Genomic DNA, 18934 nt, shown 5'->3' with positions numbered 1-18934 from the left:
ACAACCTCTGAAAGACTACACTGGTGCAAATGTGCAACACACCAGATTACTTTAAACTAAAAATTTTAACAACTCACACAAACACATAAACTACCGGTATGCACCCTGTAAGAGGGGTGGAAATGGTACAAAACACTCACATTAAAAATTATTTGCCACCAAAAGCGCAACTTGTTCTAAAAGAACACTTACGGTGGAAGGGTGACAACGTTATATACTAAAATGACAAATTAAATAAAATCCATGAAATGCAGTTTTACATAAAATCTACCAACATGCTCTATATTACACACATACCACCTCGCAAGATGATAGACAAGATAAAAACATATTTCAGGAATTTGGCCTTTACACCTCAAGCAATAAATTCGTTAACACCGAATCTGACGAACATGACAGAGGCAGCTATCAACGTATGGCAGACCGACAGACAGACACTAACTGCCTAACAAATGTGGACGGGAGACAGACGAGCAAGCTGGGGACGAGAGACTGACCAAGAAACCAGTAGAATTTAACAAGTAAATGAAACAACAAATCACCAATCACTTAACTTCTAATAAACTGCGATGTCTGGCGAAGACTTGGTGCAGCAACCTCAAAACGCTCTCCCGAACCGTCTGATGGCAGCCCCTTCAACGGACACAGGAAGGTTCGCTGATCTCCCATCTCACAGTGTCACAGCTCGCCCCAGCCAGACCGTTGTCATGGGTTGGCTCCTGTTGCTCTTGTGTTGACCACAAAGCCACTACCCCTCGCTATACGGCGTGGCCGCCTGGGCTGACGTGGCGACATCACATGTGTGGACGCTCAAGATGGAGAAGTCATCTTGTGTCCCAGTGCATGACTGACCAACCAATCAGTCCAACCGCCAATGACCATTGCCTGAACAAACTCGAGCAGACTGGCGGCCTAACACATACTAGCACTCCGGATGACAGACAGACACTGACTGCCCCACACTGACCCGGCTGACCAACCGATCAGACTTGCCGCCTAGCAAGCTCATAGCGTCCCTTAAATGCACATGAACAGGCTACCTTTTCCCTTTCCCACCAGAGGGAGACACCAAAGCAGCGATTGCCACAGCAGTGCCACCGCCAGAAATAGAGGGCGACTGCTTCATACTATGTGCTGTGGCGTGCTCTTCGAAACAGCAATTTTTACCACGGATCATAGAGCATTTGTCTTGTAGAGCACAAAAGTTTCTTTATGATTTACACTGAGAATCATTCACATGTTAGTAGTAGGTCACACTACTCATTTTGTTACCACTGATAACTTTAAGATACTGTACTAGTACATAAATTATGAAAGGCCAATTTTATGGTCACTCCATTTTCTGGATGAATGGGCAGTGTTGTGTTCATCACAGTTAATCCTAGAATCACTGGAATAATATAGATATTAGCGTCAGTGGTGTTCAGAAATGACTGAAATAGCTAAAACTTGATAAGGCCTTGAGACTCATAGAAATACCTATCAGGTTTTGTACAGAATATGTTACTGAGTTAGCCACTGTTTCTAATCACAATATGCCACATATCTCTCAAACAAAAGACTGTGCCAATTGTCAGAAGACAGCACAAATCTTAACAATCTACAAGAAGGGAGGAGAACTGATTCACAAAGCTGTCATCCAACATCCATTACTTGTAGAATCTTTGAACATATTCTGAGATAAAAAATAATAGGTATCTCCTTGATCTCCTCCATGCCAACCAGCATGGGTTTCGAAAACATCAATCATGCTGGATGTGGACATTACAGTTTGCAAAAGGGATCATGCTGTCGTATCCAGGATAGTAATGCACATTTCACTATAGATTGGAGGAAGAGAATACCAAATCATTGGTACATGGGCCTTGCTGTAAGAGAAATTCTGGGTTCCCAAATTTGCTCCCAGTTTCCATTTCTTAACATTGGAAATTAGTTTGGCTATGACCTCATGTAAACTGAAGTGACAGAGCCAGAACATTAAAAAAATATTAATGGAGAAATGACAATCCCAAAAGGCTTTTCAAGAAGAATCATTTTTTAAACTATACATGACCCATAGAAATAAAAATGATGATGATGGTGATGATGATGATTGATTTGTGGGGTGCTCAACTGTGCGGTTATCAGTGCCCCTACAAAGTCCCAAACTTGACACTGTCCAATCTTGCCACATTCACGAATGATGATGAAACGATGAGGACAACACAAACACCCAGTTCCCGGCCAGAGAAAATCCCCAACCTGGCCAGGAATTGAACCTGGGACCCCATGATCCAGAGGTAGCAATGCTAGCCACTAGAACACAAGCTGCAGACACTACAAGAAAAAGAGGAAGTTATCTGTTGTTTTGTTCAACTAATCCTACTATTCATTTCAGACTATATCCATTGACGCTTAAATTTTTCATCTGTATTTAGAAACAGATACAAAATGTATTCCTCTTTGTTACTAATTTCTAAATGAGTAATATTTTTTATTTTATTACTGAAAAAAGTTAAAGTTGTATTTGATACTTAGCACAAGTTATTATCTTAGGCCATTATTGTAGCTACAATCTTTACTTTTCTTTAGTTCAATACCTTATGATATTGTTGCAGAAATTTAATTGCAGTGAACCTAATTCATGCTCTGCATTACAGTCACTAGAGAATGTTGGTCTCCTCAAAACAGATCCAAGACTGAAACAATTGTCTGATAATTTGGATAATATTGAACGTGACTTCCTTGACAAAGAAACATTTGCAAGGTGTGTAGCATAAACATTTCTTTCTCTTCCTTATTTGTTACATTATAAGTTGCTTATTATTGCTACAAATCAGTTCAACAATAGATACCTTTATAGTAACATAGTAGCCTTGTAGTCTTGCTGGGAGGAGAAATACCAGGTCTGATTCACACCAAACACCTCAGATATAAATCTGTTACTTTATTTGAGAGAAATGAGGAAAACATACCTATTGGTTACTTGACCCAGAATGTAAAACACTTTGTATTTAGTTCCATTTCCTTTTCCCTTCTTTTGTCTTTTCTTTCTGTTTTTTACTCTGTCTTTCTCTTGATGAATGAAATCTTTAATACCTCTTAAAGCCAAAGATTTGTACTGAATTTTCCGTTAATGTATTTGTGTAGTCTACTTCCATTGTACTATGTTCTTGATATACGTACTAAAGAAATATTGATGGATACATTAACAAATGCTTGAAAGTGGTATTGGTACACATGGAAATTTCCCATTCCTAGCTCCCTGCTAATAAAATCTGCTACCAGATTATGAGCTTTTCTGTACTTACTATGCTATATAAAATATCTCAGGTGAACTAGTAGACCAGGGAGAGTTACAGTTAAGAATGAACCAGTCAGTCACTACCACAAACAGTTTCTTACCAATTACCAATTGGAGTCCACTCCACAGCTTTTTGCATCCTGGCTATATAGAAGATAGACAAAGAGCTGACTTGTACTAGGAATGTGGGCAAACTTTTGTATGAATGATGCAGACTGATAATAGAACATCATGTTTATTTGGCACTGCTTCCATTGTGAGTGCCCATCAAAAACTCATGATAGCAAGAAAATTCTGTACATAGATATATAAGTTTCTAACTCACAATAAATTCAACAGTATCAGCAGACCTGACTCTGACATGTTAACTTCTTATTAGTCTTTGCACTTACAAGGAAACATCATCAACAGCATGGGGTCAACACACTGCCATCCCAGCTGTTGTCAACATCTAGGCCTTGGACCCACTACCTCTCAATAACGTAGCTCTTCAAATGGCATCCTGAAGCTGAGTGCACCCTGATTCCATCCTCCCTCCTTGGCTTCATGCATCAACCCATGTTTACCATGGACTTCATTTTTTTCCTAAGGAAACTACTCCAGATTCAATCTATTGCTGTAAGTTACACAATCTTCACATGGAACTTAGTGATAGTAACTTTGTGTACACTGACGGCTCTCAGACTGACCATGGTGTCAGATGTGTCTCCATCATTGGCACTGATGATTTTTGGTATCACCTTCCAGAACACTACTCAGTATTTACAGCAGAGCTTCTCCCCTCTCTACCAGGCTATGCAATACATCTGGCAACACAGACTTTTCAATTCAGCCATCTGCTCCGATTCCCTCAGTCCTCTTCAGACCCTCTGTGTGCTGTACTCAGTCCATCCCTTAGTGCAATGGGTCCAAGACAGTTTCCACTCACCCAGTCTTGAGGGAGCCACTATGATGTTTATGTTGATCCCTTGTCACATTTGTCTGATGGGAAATGAGGCTGCTGATGTTGCTGCCAAGACTACAGTCCTCCATCTTGGCCCGCTAGTTCTTCCATTCCTCCCGATGCTGTCTGTCAGCAGGTGGTGTCACTTTGACATTACCACTGGTCTACCCTTCATGGGAACAGGCTCTGACGAAAGAAACCTCTCCCAGTGACTTGGCTGACCTCCCCTTGGCCCTTCACCATGAGGAGGTAATTTTAGCTACGTTGCATCTTGGGCACTGTCATTTTACCATTGCCATTTCTTAAGTGGTAATCCCCCACCACTTTGTACTAACTGCCATCAACCTTTGATGGTTCACCATTTCCTGACTGAATGCCCTTTTTCTAACCACTTACATACACATATGTGTGCTGTCTGAGCTATCAGCCATTTTAGCAAATGACACACAGGCTGTCGACCACATTTTACTTTTTATTCATTGTAGCAATATGGTGAAGGACATAGCATTTAGAAGTGCACATTGACATATACTGTTCTTTATGCCACTGTACTTACATTGGTTCAATCTTACTGTGATGAAGAAAACGTAAATAATAATTTAAAAATTCAGATGAATATATAAAAAAAGCTCTTATCTTTTCTTGCTCCCTATTTATTTGTTATACTACAGCCGGCGGACACATTGCCAACTTGACCTCATTTTTTAAGCAGAAAGAAGCACACTTAAAAGATACCAACACTAGAAATTGATCCCATGGGATATAATTCTGATAGTATTTACAAATGACATTCTGAAAGTACAGTTTTTAAACTTCTGCATGCACCAGTTGATTGTCACATGCTCCACCCCACTACAGCTGCCTAATGCCTGAATGTCAGGTACTGTACAGAGCAGTGACAACCAGAGCTCTCCTATTTACGATATCTTGAAGGTGAGGGAAAACACATTTTTTTCTGTGTGAAAAATAGTAAGTAATCAGTCAATCTGATGCACATATACATTCAATATTATTTTAACAACTTGTAATGATATTCTGTGGATATGCATGTATTCATGCATTACACACACACACACACACACACACACACACACACACACACACACACCTCAAAATCAAAATTAATATACCTAAGTAAGTTGTGCTGGAAGATCCAGAATAGAAAGTAGCAACATTATGGAAATGATAGTTGCTACTCACTACACATCGCGGAGACGCTGAGTCGCAGATGGGCACAACAAAGAGAATGTCGGAAAATGAGCTGTCGGCCAACAAGGCCTTTGTTGAAAATAGACAACGAAAATGCACACACACACACACACACACACACACACACACACACACACACACACATACACATGACCACAGTCTCTGTCAGTTTAAGCCAGACTGCTAGTAGCAGTGCATGATGGCAAAGACAACCAGGTGGTGGGGGTAAGGAGAAAGCCAAAGTGGGGAGGGGCAGGGATAGCAGGGTAGGGATGGGAGATGGTAAAGTGCTGCTTGGATGAGGTGGAGAGAGGGTAGGGCATCTAAGTGCAGTCGGGACGTTAGACGAAATGGTAGGGGTAGCAGAAAAGGAGAGAAGTAAAAGGACTGAGGGTGCATGGGTGGAATAGGGGGCTGCGTAGTGCTGGAATGGAAACAGGAAAGTGGCTAGATGGGTAAGGACAATGACTAACAAAAGTTGAGGCAAGAAGGGTTATAGGAACGTAGGATGTATTGCAGGGAGAGTTCCCATCTGCGCAATTCTGAAAAGCTGGTGTTGGTGGGAAGGATCCAGATGGCACAGGCTGTGAAGCACTCATTAAAAGAAGAACATTGTGTTGGGCAGTGTGCTCATCATTGGAGTGGTCCAACTGTTTCTTGGCCACAGTTTGTCTGGGGCCATTCATGTGGACCGACAGCCTGTTGGCTGTCATGCCCATGTAGAATGCAGCACAATGGTTGCAGCTTAGCTTAGCTTAACTTGTAGTTCACTTGACTGGCTTCACAGGTGGCCCTGCCTTTGATGAGATAGGTGATGTTTGTGACCAGACTGGAGTAGGTGATGGTTGGAGGATGTAAGGGACAGGTCTTACATCTAGATCTATTACAGGGATATGTGCCATGAGGCAAGGGACTGGGAGTAGGGTCATTTAAGAATAGCCAAAGATACTGTGTAGGTTCAATGGTTGCTGGAATACCACTGTGGGAGGGGTGGGAAGGATAGTGGGTAAGACATTTCTCATTTCAGGGGATGACAAGAGGTAGTCAAAACCCTGACAGAGAATGTAATTCAGTTGCTCCAGTCCTGGATGGTTTTGAGTCATGAGCGGAATGCTCCTTTGTGGCCAGGTGATGGGACTTTGCGAGCTGGTGTGTGACTGGAGAGATAAGGCACTACAGATGTGATGCCCATGGATGACTAGGCTGTATGGAAGGGATTTCTTGGTATGTAATGGATGACAGCTGTCAAATTGGAGGTATTGCTGGTGGTTGGTAGGTCTGATATGGACAGAGGTACTGATGCAGCCATCCTTGAGGTGGAGGTGAATGTCAAGGAAAGTGTCTCATTGAGTTGAGTAGGACTGACCTGGCAAAGTGAATGGGGGAGAAGGTGTTAAGGCTCTGGAGGATTGTGGGTAAGGTATCCTCACCCTCAATCCAAATCATGAAGATGTCATCCATGAATCTGAACCAGATGATGGGTTCGTGATTTCTCTAGAGGGCCCATGAATAGGTTGGCACTGAATGGTGCCATGTGGGTGCCCATAGCTGTACCATGAATTTGTTTGGCCATGGGCATTAGGGACATTAGTGCAAATGGGGGTAGCAGCAAGAGAGACAAGCAAGGCTCCATGTGGTAAAGGAACAGGGGCTATGTAGGGTTGGTGCAGAAAATGGTTGGTATCTTTTATATAGGAATGTAGGTTGTGGGTATAGGCTGAAGGTGTTGGTCTATGAGAACAGAGATTATCTGAGTGGGGGCACAGTAACTGGCCACAGTGGGGCATCATGGGTAGTTGGGTTTATGGACTTTAGGAAGCATGTAGAAGATAGAAGTGCAGGCAGTGATACAGGTGAGGTGAGAGATGGATTCAGGGGAAAGGTTCTGGGGTGGGCTTAAGGATTTGAGGAGAGACTGGAGATCCTGCTGGATTTCTGGAATGGGGTCACTGTGGCAAGGTTTGTAGGTAGTAATTTGTTTCATCATATAATGCATTTGTGAATCACAACATACAAATGTTCAAAGCAAAGAGATCTTTTGCACCAGCTATAAATTATAAACCATGCACTTTGTTATAATTATTAATGGCCTTGCAGACAATATTAATAGTAACCTCAGACTTTTTGAAGATGATACACTTAAGTATATTGAAGTAGTGTGTGAAAGAAGCTGCATAAATGTACAGTCAGACCTTGATAAGATTTCAGAGTGGTTCAAAGATTGGTAAGTTGCTTTAAATGTTCAGAAATGTAAAATTGTGGACTTAAAAAATGAAAAAAATATAGTGTCCTATGACTATAAGTGAATCACAGTAGGAATCAGCCAACTCATACAAATACCTGTATGTAACACTTTATAGGGATATAAAATGGAATGATCATGCAGGCTGTCATGAGTAAAATAGGTGGCAGACTTTGGTATATTGGTAGAATACTAGGGAAATGAAACACTATACAAAGTAGATTGCTTACAAATCACTTGTGTTACCTATTCTGAAAAAAACTGCTGAAGTGTACAGGAACCTTACCAAATAGAACTAACACTGGTTATTGAACATATACAGAATTGAGCAGCACAAATGGTCATGGCTTTCTTTGGCCAATGGAAGAGTGTCACAGAGGTACTGAAGAAACTGAACTGACAGATGCTTGAAGTTAGGTGTAAACCATCCTAAGAAAGCCTACTTACAAAGTTTCAAGAACCAGCTTTAAGTGATGATCCTAGGAATATACTGTAACCTCCTACATATCACCCATGTAGGGGTCATGAGGATACTATTAGATTAATTACATCACACACAGAGGCATTTAAACAATCATTCCTCATGTGCTCCATATGTGAATGGAACAGGAAGAAAACCTAATAACTGGTTTATTGGAACATACCCTCTGCTGTGCATTTCACATGAGCTTTACATCAGGAAAATTTTGAGTATCACATTTCACAGCCGTTTGCAGAGTGTAGATGTAGACAGAAATGAAAAAAAAGCCTGTTATTAATGACAAAACTATTTTACTAACCTCATACCCATTTTACTGTACAATATTTCACATTCAGGTATTAGGTGGCTACAGTGGGTTGAGTGAGTGACAAACAATCTGCTCGTGCAAAAGTTTAAACTATACTTTCAGATGGTCATAACTGTGTACTATCAGACTTACGGGCCATTTTTTTCCCTCGTTTCCTTGTTAGTGTTGCTCACTGTGTTGAACATTACTATCACACAAAGTTCAACTCGACATAAAGGTTTTAACAGGATCAAGTCTTAGCAATGATTGTTCACTTGTGCTAATTTTGTACATACCACAAACTTTGAGTAACATTTTATGTATTTGGAAATGATCGTTTCACATATAAACATCAGTTGGTTTTGTTAATAATGGTTTAACAGTTTTTTCACATTACTGTGGCATGAATCAATAAACAAATGGTTTATTATTTCTTAGGTAAAATTAGCAGGAAGTATTGATGGCTTGGCAAAATACATTGGCAATGCTTCCCAACTGTAACACTGGAATAGCACTCTATTTATAATGACGCACAACCCAATCCATTGCACTGTCAGTCATATATGAACAACCCACAAGATTATGTTATAATATGAAAATCATCATAAGTTCATGGGAGGCACTGTTTTGACACTCATGAGCATGAAGAGTGGGCTCGATATCAAAGAAAAGTGAACTCATGCAGAAGCAGCTTTCAGGAAACTATAACACCTTTGGGATGCAGTGGACTATATAACAGAAGTGTACCACTCCATCAATTGGCAGTGGGAAGTGACAAATCATTAGAAGTGACAAACTTTGAAAATAATGTGGCTCCTCATTTTGCTTCACAAGTGGGTTTATGTTATCATGCCTTGTGATTAATTAGAAGAAACTTGTTATTACCCCAGAAACCTCTTATCTGGGACAAAGACAGTTGATGAGATAAACAGAAGATGAGTGCTGAAAACTGGAACCAACTGTGGACAAGAAAGACAATCAGTCAGCAATGATTGAGAACTGGCAGTGGTGCTTGCAATACATCATAATAGAAATCCTCCAATGGAACTGGCACTGTGTTTCCTGGCATTGAGAAACAGAGGAGATCTATTTAAATGAAAATTGTAACAGGCATTCAACTTACTAGGAAGAAACAGTGTCAGCAGCGAGGAACATAGTTAATATACTTGAAAATATATGAAGACTGCCTTTTAAGTTTTTACAAAAACACTGAAAGTAAATAAATTTTTTGGTACAAATCATTTTATTGTTCCTAGAAATATTTTGAAGACTTTTGCACTTATGCATGCATTATATTCAATCCTGGAAACAATTTCCCTCTCCAATGTTAATACATAAAAACGGTTTTGGAAGGATTCAACAGCTTCTTGAGGTAATGAAATTTACATTTTTATTTGACATAAGGTTATAAAAAGATGTCATCAACTGGGGTGATGACACATTTATTTGATGCTTTTATCCCTCAAACAATTGTTTAATGTGATTTATGATGCATTGTGTCATGCTGTCATCATCTTAGGAGACTTTAATCATCCAAAAATCAATTGGGAAATTACAGTTTTGTAAGTGTCAGATGTGACAAGACATCCTGCAAAACATTACCAAATGTGTTCTGTGAGAACCACCTAGAACAGATAGTTGCAAACACTCCTGTGGGAAATTCATTGGATCTCATAGCAACAAACAGACCTTAACTTTTGATGACATCCACACTGAGAGTGGTGTCACAATTATGAAGCAGTTATAGCAATAATGACTGCCAAAGTCAAAGGGCACCTAAAACAAGTAGAAGGGATTATATGTTCAGCAAACTAGACAAAGACGCAGTAGTGTCATATGTCAATGAGGAGCTTGAAACATTTACCTCTGTACAGGAACACATAGAAGAACTGTGGCTCAAGTTAAAAAGAACAACTGAACATGAATATGTACCTAGTAGAACAGTTCATAATAAGATGGACACTGCATGGTAGTCACCATAAAGAAACAAAGATTACTTCACACTAGGTGTAAAACAAAGCATAGGGCTATAGATAGTGTGATACTGAATGAAATATAATTAGCTGTCAAGAAGGCAGTGCATGAAGCTTTGATTACTCCCTTTGTGGTGTCACCACCAGACACCACACTTGCTAGGTGGTAGCCTTTAAATCGGCCGCGGTCCGTTAGTATACATCGGACCCGCGTGTCGCCACTATTAGTCATTGCAGACCGAGCACCGCCACACGGCAGGTCTAGGGAGACTTCCTAGCACTTGCCCCAGTGGTACAACCGACTTTGCTAGCAATGGTTCACTGACAAAATACGCTCTCATTTGCCGAGACGATAGTTAGCATAGCCTTCAGCTACGTCATTTGCTACGACCTAGCAAGGCGCCATTACCAGTTACTATTGATACTGTAATCATGTACCGTCAAGAGCGGTGCTCATCATTAATGGATTAAAGTTAAGTATTCCACCAGCTACGTCCTTTTTTCTAAAGTCTAATTTCCTTGTCCTGTTCCAGACCTCACGCCCGCCAGCGTGAGCTAAAACGCGTGCCTTTCGGCTTCCTCTAATAATACGGTGTTGGCTCTCCTACCAACCCACAACACCCTTAGCAGAATATTGTCCCAAGATCTCTCAAAAAACCCAAAGAAATTCTGGTTGTATGTGAATGATATTAGTGGTACAAAAGTTACTCTCCAGACACCCATGGATGTGACAAGATCTGAAACTGAGAGCAGAAACGCTGAATTCCATCTTCAAATGTTTGTTTACAAGGAAAATTTTAGGTGTGTAGCCCCAGTTTCTCTCTTGCACCACTGCAAAGATGAGTCATACAGATATCATTTTCTGTGGTATTGAGAAATGGCAGAAATTGCTAAAAGTGAACAAAAACCTAGCGCCTCATGGGTTCCTTATCAGATTCTATGGTCAATTTCCAATTAAGTTAGCCCTTATTTAAACATACTGTACTATAGGTCACTAAAATAAGAACCATCGCCAATAATTAAAACAAAGTACTGACCGTAGCCATCTACAAGGAAGGTAGCAGGACTTGTCTACAAACCTACTGTCAAATATTTTTGACATTGATTTGTTGTATAATTTTAGAACATATTCTGAGATCAAACATAAAGAGACATGTGAAACAGAATGACCTCTTCCATTTGGATTATCAAAGACATGAAACCCAAATTGCACTTTTATCACATAACATCCTGACAGCCATGGAACTATTTCTACATAGATACTCTGTAAGCCACCATTAGGTGCATGGTGAGGATACACTGTACCAGTATTAACCCAGATAGTCCTGAATTATTTGTTTTTCAAAATTGATTTATATCTTATCTATGTTGATTCACAAGGTTGTAAGGAAGAAAGTAAAAACAATTTTGAGTATTTATTTCTACTTAGTATTTCCAAAAATGGGCGTCCTTCCAGAAGGACATCAGGACAATAAGGGAACATGTTTTTAAAGTATATGACATTGCACAGTTAACTTGTTTTGGTTTTTATACTTTCAAATAAACATAAATAAATTTGAATTATGGGCTAAAACAGCTAATAAATACAAAAAACAAAGAAAATAACTTATGCACATATTTTATGCACTAACATGATAAGACAAAAAGCAACAAACATGAAGTGGTTCGTCACATTTTACGCACATAGTAGTAGTTTTTTGTGGCAACTTCGACATTTCAGCTTCTTCTTCTTTTTTGTTATCTCGTCCGTTGGTAATTCGGCAACCTAATGTTCTCTTCCATCAAATCTAGAATCTAGTTTTGCCCTCTTGCTAGGACGTCCACTGCTGGTAGTGACTCTTTTGTTACTTTCAAGAATAGCAGTGACAATTCGATGACGAAATGTCAGATGATCTATGGGTTCTTCGTTGTGCGTGTACAGATCCCAGGCATTTTGCTCTGCAATGTCTATAAAATGTGCAATGACCAGGAAATACCACTTTTTCCCTCTTACTGAGCATCTATATAGGGATACATTTTGGTCAGCTCGATCTATGGCTCCCATATGAGTATTGTAGGAGTGTAATAAGTTAGGTTGAGGCACACAAATCCTTTTTTTTCTTTTTTATGTTCCCTGGAAAATCTTGCTACAGAGCGTAGTGGTTGCACTCTGTCAAAGTTGGTGGCTACAGTAACAACATTGTTGTCATTCCAACGTACAATGGAAATCCCGGATGCTATGTCAGAACAAACTTCATATGATCCTCTATTTTCTTTTTTATCATTTTATCTACAGATGATAGAGTACAATTCTTAGCTCTGTTTCTCTTATTGTTCCTGTTGCTTCCACGCCCCTCTCTTTTAGGTCATGTAGTAGTTCAACGCTGGGAAAGAGATTTTCAAAGTATATTCGATATGGAACATGTGGAAGTAACTGATCAACGTAAGTCATTACCACACCGTACCCCATACCTTTCGTGTTATAATCCTTACTACATGTGCCAGCATTAGGTATTTCCTCATCTTTTGATTCTAGCATGTCCAAAAGTTCCAGCAGTGTACATCGTTTTCTGTGAATACAAAATGACAACATATTACCCTGACGTCCTTCTGGAAGGACGATTGAAAACATTATTGAATTATAACTGACAAAAAGTTTCAATCGTAATATGAACCTGTAAATAATATAGGTTAAATCTTGAAGATATTATATGACAAGTTTCAGACTTATTGATGCAATATGAAAGAAAATATACATACACATCGATGACAAGGTCAGTCAGTTAGTCCATGGTAAAATAGGCCCTATTTTAAAGTCACAGTTTCTCACTCACTATGAACGACAGCGTCAAACTGACTGTCGCAGCTTGCAACTGACTCTGCCTACTTCATATAACAATGCGTCACAGTCCGTTGCAAAGATGCGTTATTCGCAAAAACAAATAATTTCAACAGTGAATGACGCCGACCTTCCAGAAGGACGTCAGGGTTATCTGGGTTAATCATTCCATATCTTCTTTCACTTACAAATGGAAAAAGAGAAAAATGAATCTCTATCTCTTATCTTGTTTTCCCAGTCCTAAGGCAAAGGCACATTGACAGTAATGGAATCATTGTGCAGTCAGCTTTAAATGCTGGTTCTCTAAATGTTATCAATAGAGTTCCTCAAAGAGAACATCTCCTTCCCTCCAGGTATTCCCATTTGAGTTTCCAAAAACTCTCTGTAATAGCTGGTGTTGACCAAACCTACTGGTAACAAATCTAGCAGTGTGCCTCTGAGTTGCTTTGATGTACTCCTTATTATTACATGTTGCAGATCCCAAACGCTCAAGTGGAACTCAAGAATAGGTTGCACTAACATTCTAAAAGCATTCTTTTTTTACAAATAAACCACACTTTCCTAAAATTCTCCCAACAAACCAAAGTCACCCGTTCGCCCTTCCTACCACAATGCTACCATGCTTCTTCCATTTTGTATAACTTTGATATGTTATGCCAAGATATTCAGTTGATGTGACTGCATGATTAATACTGTGTCTGAACATTACAAGATTAAATTTTTCCACATGTACAAGCTGACATTCATCAAACCAAATAAAAATTCTAAGTCATCCTGGCATGTAGGTGCAGTAATTCTTGGATCTGAAAAGCATTTGACTCAGTACCGCGCACACACATTTATTATCAAAGGTGTGATCACTTGGAGTATCAAGCAAAATTTGTGACTGGATTGAGGATTTCTTGGTACGGAAGGTGCATTTTGGATAGAGTCACCAACAAGTATAGTAATGGATGTAACTTCAGGTATGCCCAAGGGAAGTATGCTGGGGCCTTTGCTGTTCAAACAGTATATTAATGACCTTGCAGAAAAGCTACACAAATTTTTGGTTAGATTGTGATAAGATTTCAAAGTGGTGCAAAGATGGAAACTTGCTTTAAATTTTCAGAAATTTAATACTGTGCACTACACTGAATGGCAAAACATAGTACCCTATGACTAATATATAAGCAAGTCACAACTAGATCCTATCAACTATTGTAAATACACTGAAGAGGCAAAGAAAGTGGTGCATCTGCCTAATATCATGTAGGGGCCCACGACCATGCAGAAGTGTTGCAACACAACTTGGTATGGGCTTGATTAATGTCTGAAACAGTGCTGGAGGGAACTGACCTCATGAATCCTGCAGGACTGTCCATACATCCGTAAGGGTATGAGAGGGTGGAGAACTCTTCTGAACAGCACATCGCAATGCATCCAGATATGCTCAGTAATGTTCATATCTGTGGAGTCTGGTGGCCAGCGGAAGTGTTTAAACTCAGAAAAGTGTTCCTGGAGCCACACTGTAGCAATGCTGGATGTGTGGGGTGTTGGGTGGTCCTGGTGAAATTGCCCAAGTCTGTCGGAATGCACAATGGACATGAGTGGCTGCAAGTGATTAGACAGGATGCTTATGTATGTGTCACCTGTCAGAGTCATATCTAGATGTATCATGGGTTCCATATCACTAACTGCACACACCCCACACAATTACAGAGCCTCCACTAGCTTGAACACTCCCCTGGTGACATGCAGGGTTCATGGATTCATGAGAATATCTCCATACCCTTGCACATTCATCTGTTCAATACAATTTGAAATGCGACTTGTCTCACCAGGTAACATCCTTCCAGTCATCAACAGTCCAATGTCAGTGTTGACGGGCCTAAGTGAGGTGTAAAGCATGTGTGACACAGTCATCAAGGGTACACCAGAGAGCCTTCAGCTCCGAAAGCCCATATCAATGATATTTCATTGAATGATTTGCATGCTGACATTTGTTGACGGTCTAGCATTGAAATGTGCAGCAATTTGCAGAAGGGTTGCACTTCTGTCATGCTGAATGATTCTCTTCAGTTGTCATCAATCCTGTTCGTGCAGGGTCTTTTTCCAGCCGCAGTGATGTTGAAGAATTGATGTTTTACTGGATTCCTGATATTCATGGTACACTTGTGAAATGGTCCTATGGGAATATCCCCACTTCACCACTACTTCAGAGATGCTGTGCCCCATCGCTCATGCACTGACTATAGCACCACATTCAATTAAATCTTGATAACATCCCATTGCAGCAGCAGTAACTGATCTAACAACTGCACCAGACACTTGTTGTCTTATATAGGCATTGCCAACTGCAGCACTGTATTCTTGCTGTTTACATATCTCTGTATTTGAATATACATGCCATACCAATTTCTTAGTTACTTCAGCTTATGTGAGTACTATTCATAGGAATGTAACTATCAAGGAGGCTTAGTCTACAAGATTCTCCCATGGTACTAAACATCCATAAAAGTTTCTCAGTCTAGACATGAGTCCGTAAAAAATAGTATAGGTGATATACGGTACAATTGCAAAAGTTAAGTTAATCCTTTCCTGGATCGGCTTAGTGAATCAACGTCTAGAAATTCTCCCTATCTGTTCTGTGTCATCCGTTCATTTATGTAGTCCCTTGAAATAATTTCATAGTGCTATTGGATTCATTTGGAGGTGTAAACTGTCTACCAATGTGGCTATAAGTGGAAATGCACACAGCTAATCTACTTCAAGTAAATTCTACAATGCCATTATGGCAAATTTTTTGACAAATACCATAAAGTACTTAACACTCACATGTGTGTGAGTTGTGTTTGCATGCGCGTGCACGCACGCATGTGTGTGTGTGTGTGTGTGTGTGTGTGTGTGTGTGTGTGTGTGTGTGTGTGTTGTCTATTGTTCATGAAGGCTTTACTGGCCGATAGCTTTATTTGTGAGTCTTTTTGTTGTGCCTATCTGCAACCCGGCATCTCTACTATATGGTGAGTTTCAGCTTTCCTTTTCATAATGCTATTAAGAGTCACACCATTAGACAAACATAACTTCAAAATTATGGAAACCTGAGAGCATGACTTACACCAAGAATAGATCTGGATTGCATCCTAATGCCAGCTGAAGAGCTTGGCATGCAACAGAAATCATAAGTACACTTTGTATAACTTTGGAGATATTAATATGTTGTCAGAAATTAATAATTTTCATTGGTTTCCTGGCATAAATAGTTTACTGCACAGTAGCACTGTACTAGCAAGGCTTTGGTGATATTTAGGCCCCCTAACATTTAATATGCAAAAGTGGACTCTAATAATTAACATTTGATAAAGAAAATGTATTATGTTCATGCCTAAATGTTGTTAGGTCCCCATTATTTAGAATCGCCACGTAGGATTCACTATCATGACTGTCTGCCCCCGGTAGCTGAGTGGTCAGCACAACAGACTGTCAATCTTAAGGGCCTGGGTTCGATTCCCGGGTGGGTCAGAGATTTTCTCTGCTCAGGGACTGGGTGTTGTGTTGTCCTAATCATCATCATTTCATCCCCATTGACGCGCAAGTCACTGAACTGCCGTCAAATGGAAAGACTTGCACCAGGCAAGCGGTCTACCCGACGGGAGGTCCTCGTCACACGCCATTATTATTATTACTATAATGACTTGCTCATAGTTCTTCAAATCATTAGTGTGCTTCTTACTTACTGCTACATTGCTGCTCAAGAAAGTGAATTACTCCTATTAATTGCAGCTACCTTATATAATGATAAATTAGCACATAAAATGTTGTTCAAAATAATAGGAACATCTTATTCGACAATAAAAATTTTTTACAAAATTAAAGGAATACATAAATTCAGACTAACTTTCTTTTTTCTTCAGATGTCATGCTCTTACAATACTAATATTTTTACCACTTTTTAGTTTAACAAACAACAAATACAATGGGGTTGACATATAATATGCAATATTTTAAATGAGTCCTGTAAACAGTAAATTCCTTTACCAAAATTAAATGCATTTTCCATGCAGAACAAAACCAGATAATTGTTTGTAATAAATTACTTTTCAAATTGTTCATTTATTCTTGCTAAATAAAATTTTGAATGTAATTTTTACACTAATCTGTACATACAAACAAAAAAAAAAAAAAAACACTGTTAATAGCAGAGATGTTGAGTTACAGATAGGCACATCAAAAATTCTGTCAAACAAGTTAACTTTTTGGCCAAAAAGGCCTTCACTGAAATTAGACTACATAAACACACACACATACTTGAGCAAACATGACACAACTCAGAATCACAAGCCTGTGGCAGCCAGATACTGTGGTCATGTGTGTGACACTATTCTTTCCATTTTGTGAAGTAGTTTCATGTTCAAATAATTCCATTTTCAGGTAATTTCATCCTCAGGCAGTATTGTACCCTGTGTTTCTCAGGGTTCCATGCTCAGGCCTTTACTGTTTATAATATTTGTGAATGATCTTCCCAGTAACATGCCCAGTAAATTTGTACTTTATGCTGATGAATACAACATTCATAAGCTCTGGGAAAGACAAAAAGAAATTGAAACTGGAAAACAAAGAGTACCTTAACCTGCCTAAAGCATGGTTCAAAACCAATGAGCTATCCATCAACTATGAAAAGATGGTGAACATCATTTTCAGTTTATTGAACAGTGAAACTGAGTGCTCAACTGTTAAGCTGCTTGGTATATTCCTTAATTCCAAATTAACTTGGGAGAAACACACAAATTACATATGCAGAAAGCTTTTACATGTTGCCTTTTTACTGACTAAACTGTGGACACATGTAACAACACCCTGTTACTTAACTCCTGATATGGCTCCTTTCACTGTCACCTGCAGTATGATATCCTTTTATGATGTACTTCTGCTGGGGCCAAAAAAATTTTCATCTAGCAAAAAAAAGCTGTCAGGTATACAAACAATAAAACCTCTTGCAGACCACTTTTTAAAAACTTAAAAGTATTGACAGCCCCATCACTTGTTATATACTGTTGCCTACTAAAGATTAAAGAAAACTTGTACAACTACATCTTAAGGGAAGTTGTATACCAACATAAAACTAGGCAAATGAAGCAGATAGATATGTCCACAGCTATATTAAAGAAAACACAGCGAATACTGTGGCACAAAATTATTTAATATTTTACCTTTACAGGTGCAACATGTCTCACTTAATGACTTTAAAACAAAAACTGAAAGGCTTTCTACAATATTTCAGAATTCCAAAGCTGTTCTAAGGATGACTTGAGATACTGAATTATTTACAGATGTAAACTATTTTGTATTTACCTTAGTACACCAATAGTTTATTTGATACTTCTGTGTATTATTTACTATGTACTGTAAAATTAAGAATTGTTCTCTTGTGTATATTTTATGTGCCTTGTGTTATTAATATGTGTACACTATCTATGTCTACAAAATGTTTTTGTACAATGTATACAAACTCCCTATGAAACATTGATCACATAAAAATGCTCAAAGATGCATCAAAATAAATAAATAAAAACAAACGTGTGATTTGCAATGATTTTTCACTTAGCTGATTTTATGCACAATGCTATCCTGCTACACTGGTGTGCCAAAGAATAACACAGCAGCATGAGTGTATTGGGGCCAAAATCACTAAAATGTACAACACCAACAAAGGGATCACTTTT

This window comes from Schistocerca cancellata, chromosome 1, assembly GCF_023864275.1.
Source record: "Schistocerca cancellata isolate TAMUIC-IGC-003103 chromosome 1, iqSchCanc2.1, whole genome shotgun sequence".
NCBI classification, from domain to species: domain Eukaryota; kingdom Metazoa; phylum Arthropoda; class Insecta; order Orthoptera; family Acrididae; genus Schistocerca; species Schistocerca cancellata.
Note: the sequence above shows the minus strand (reverse complement) of the source record.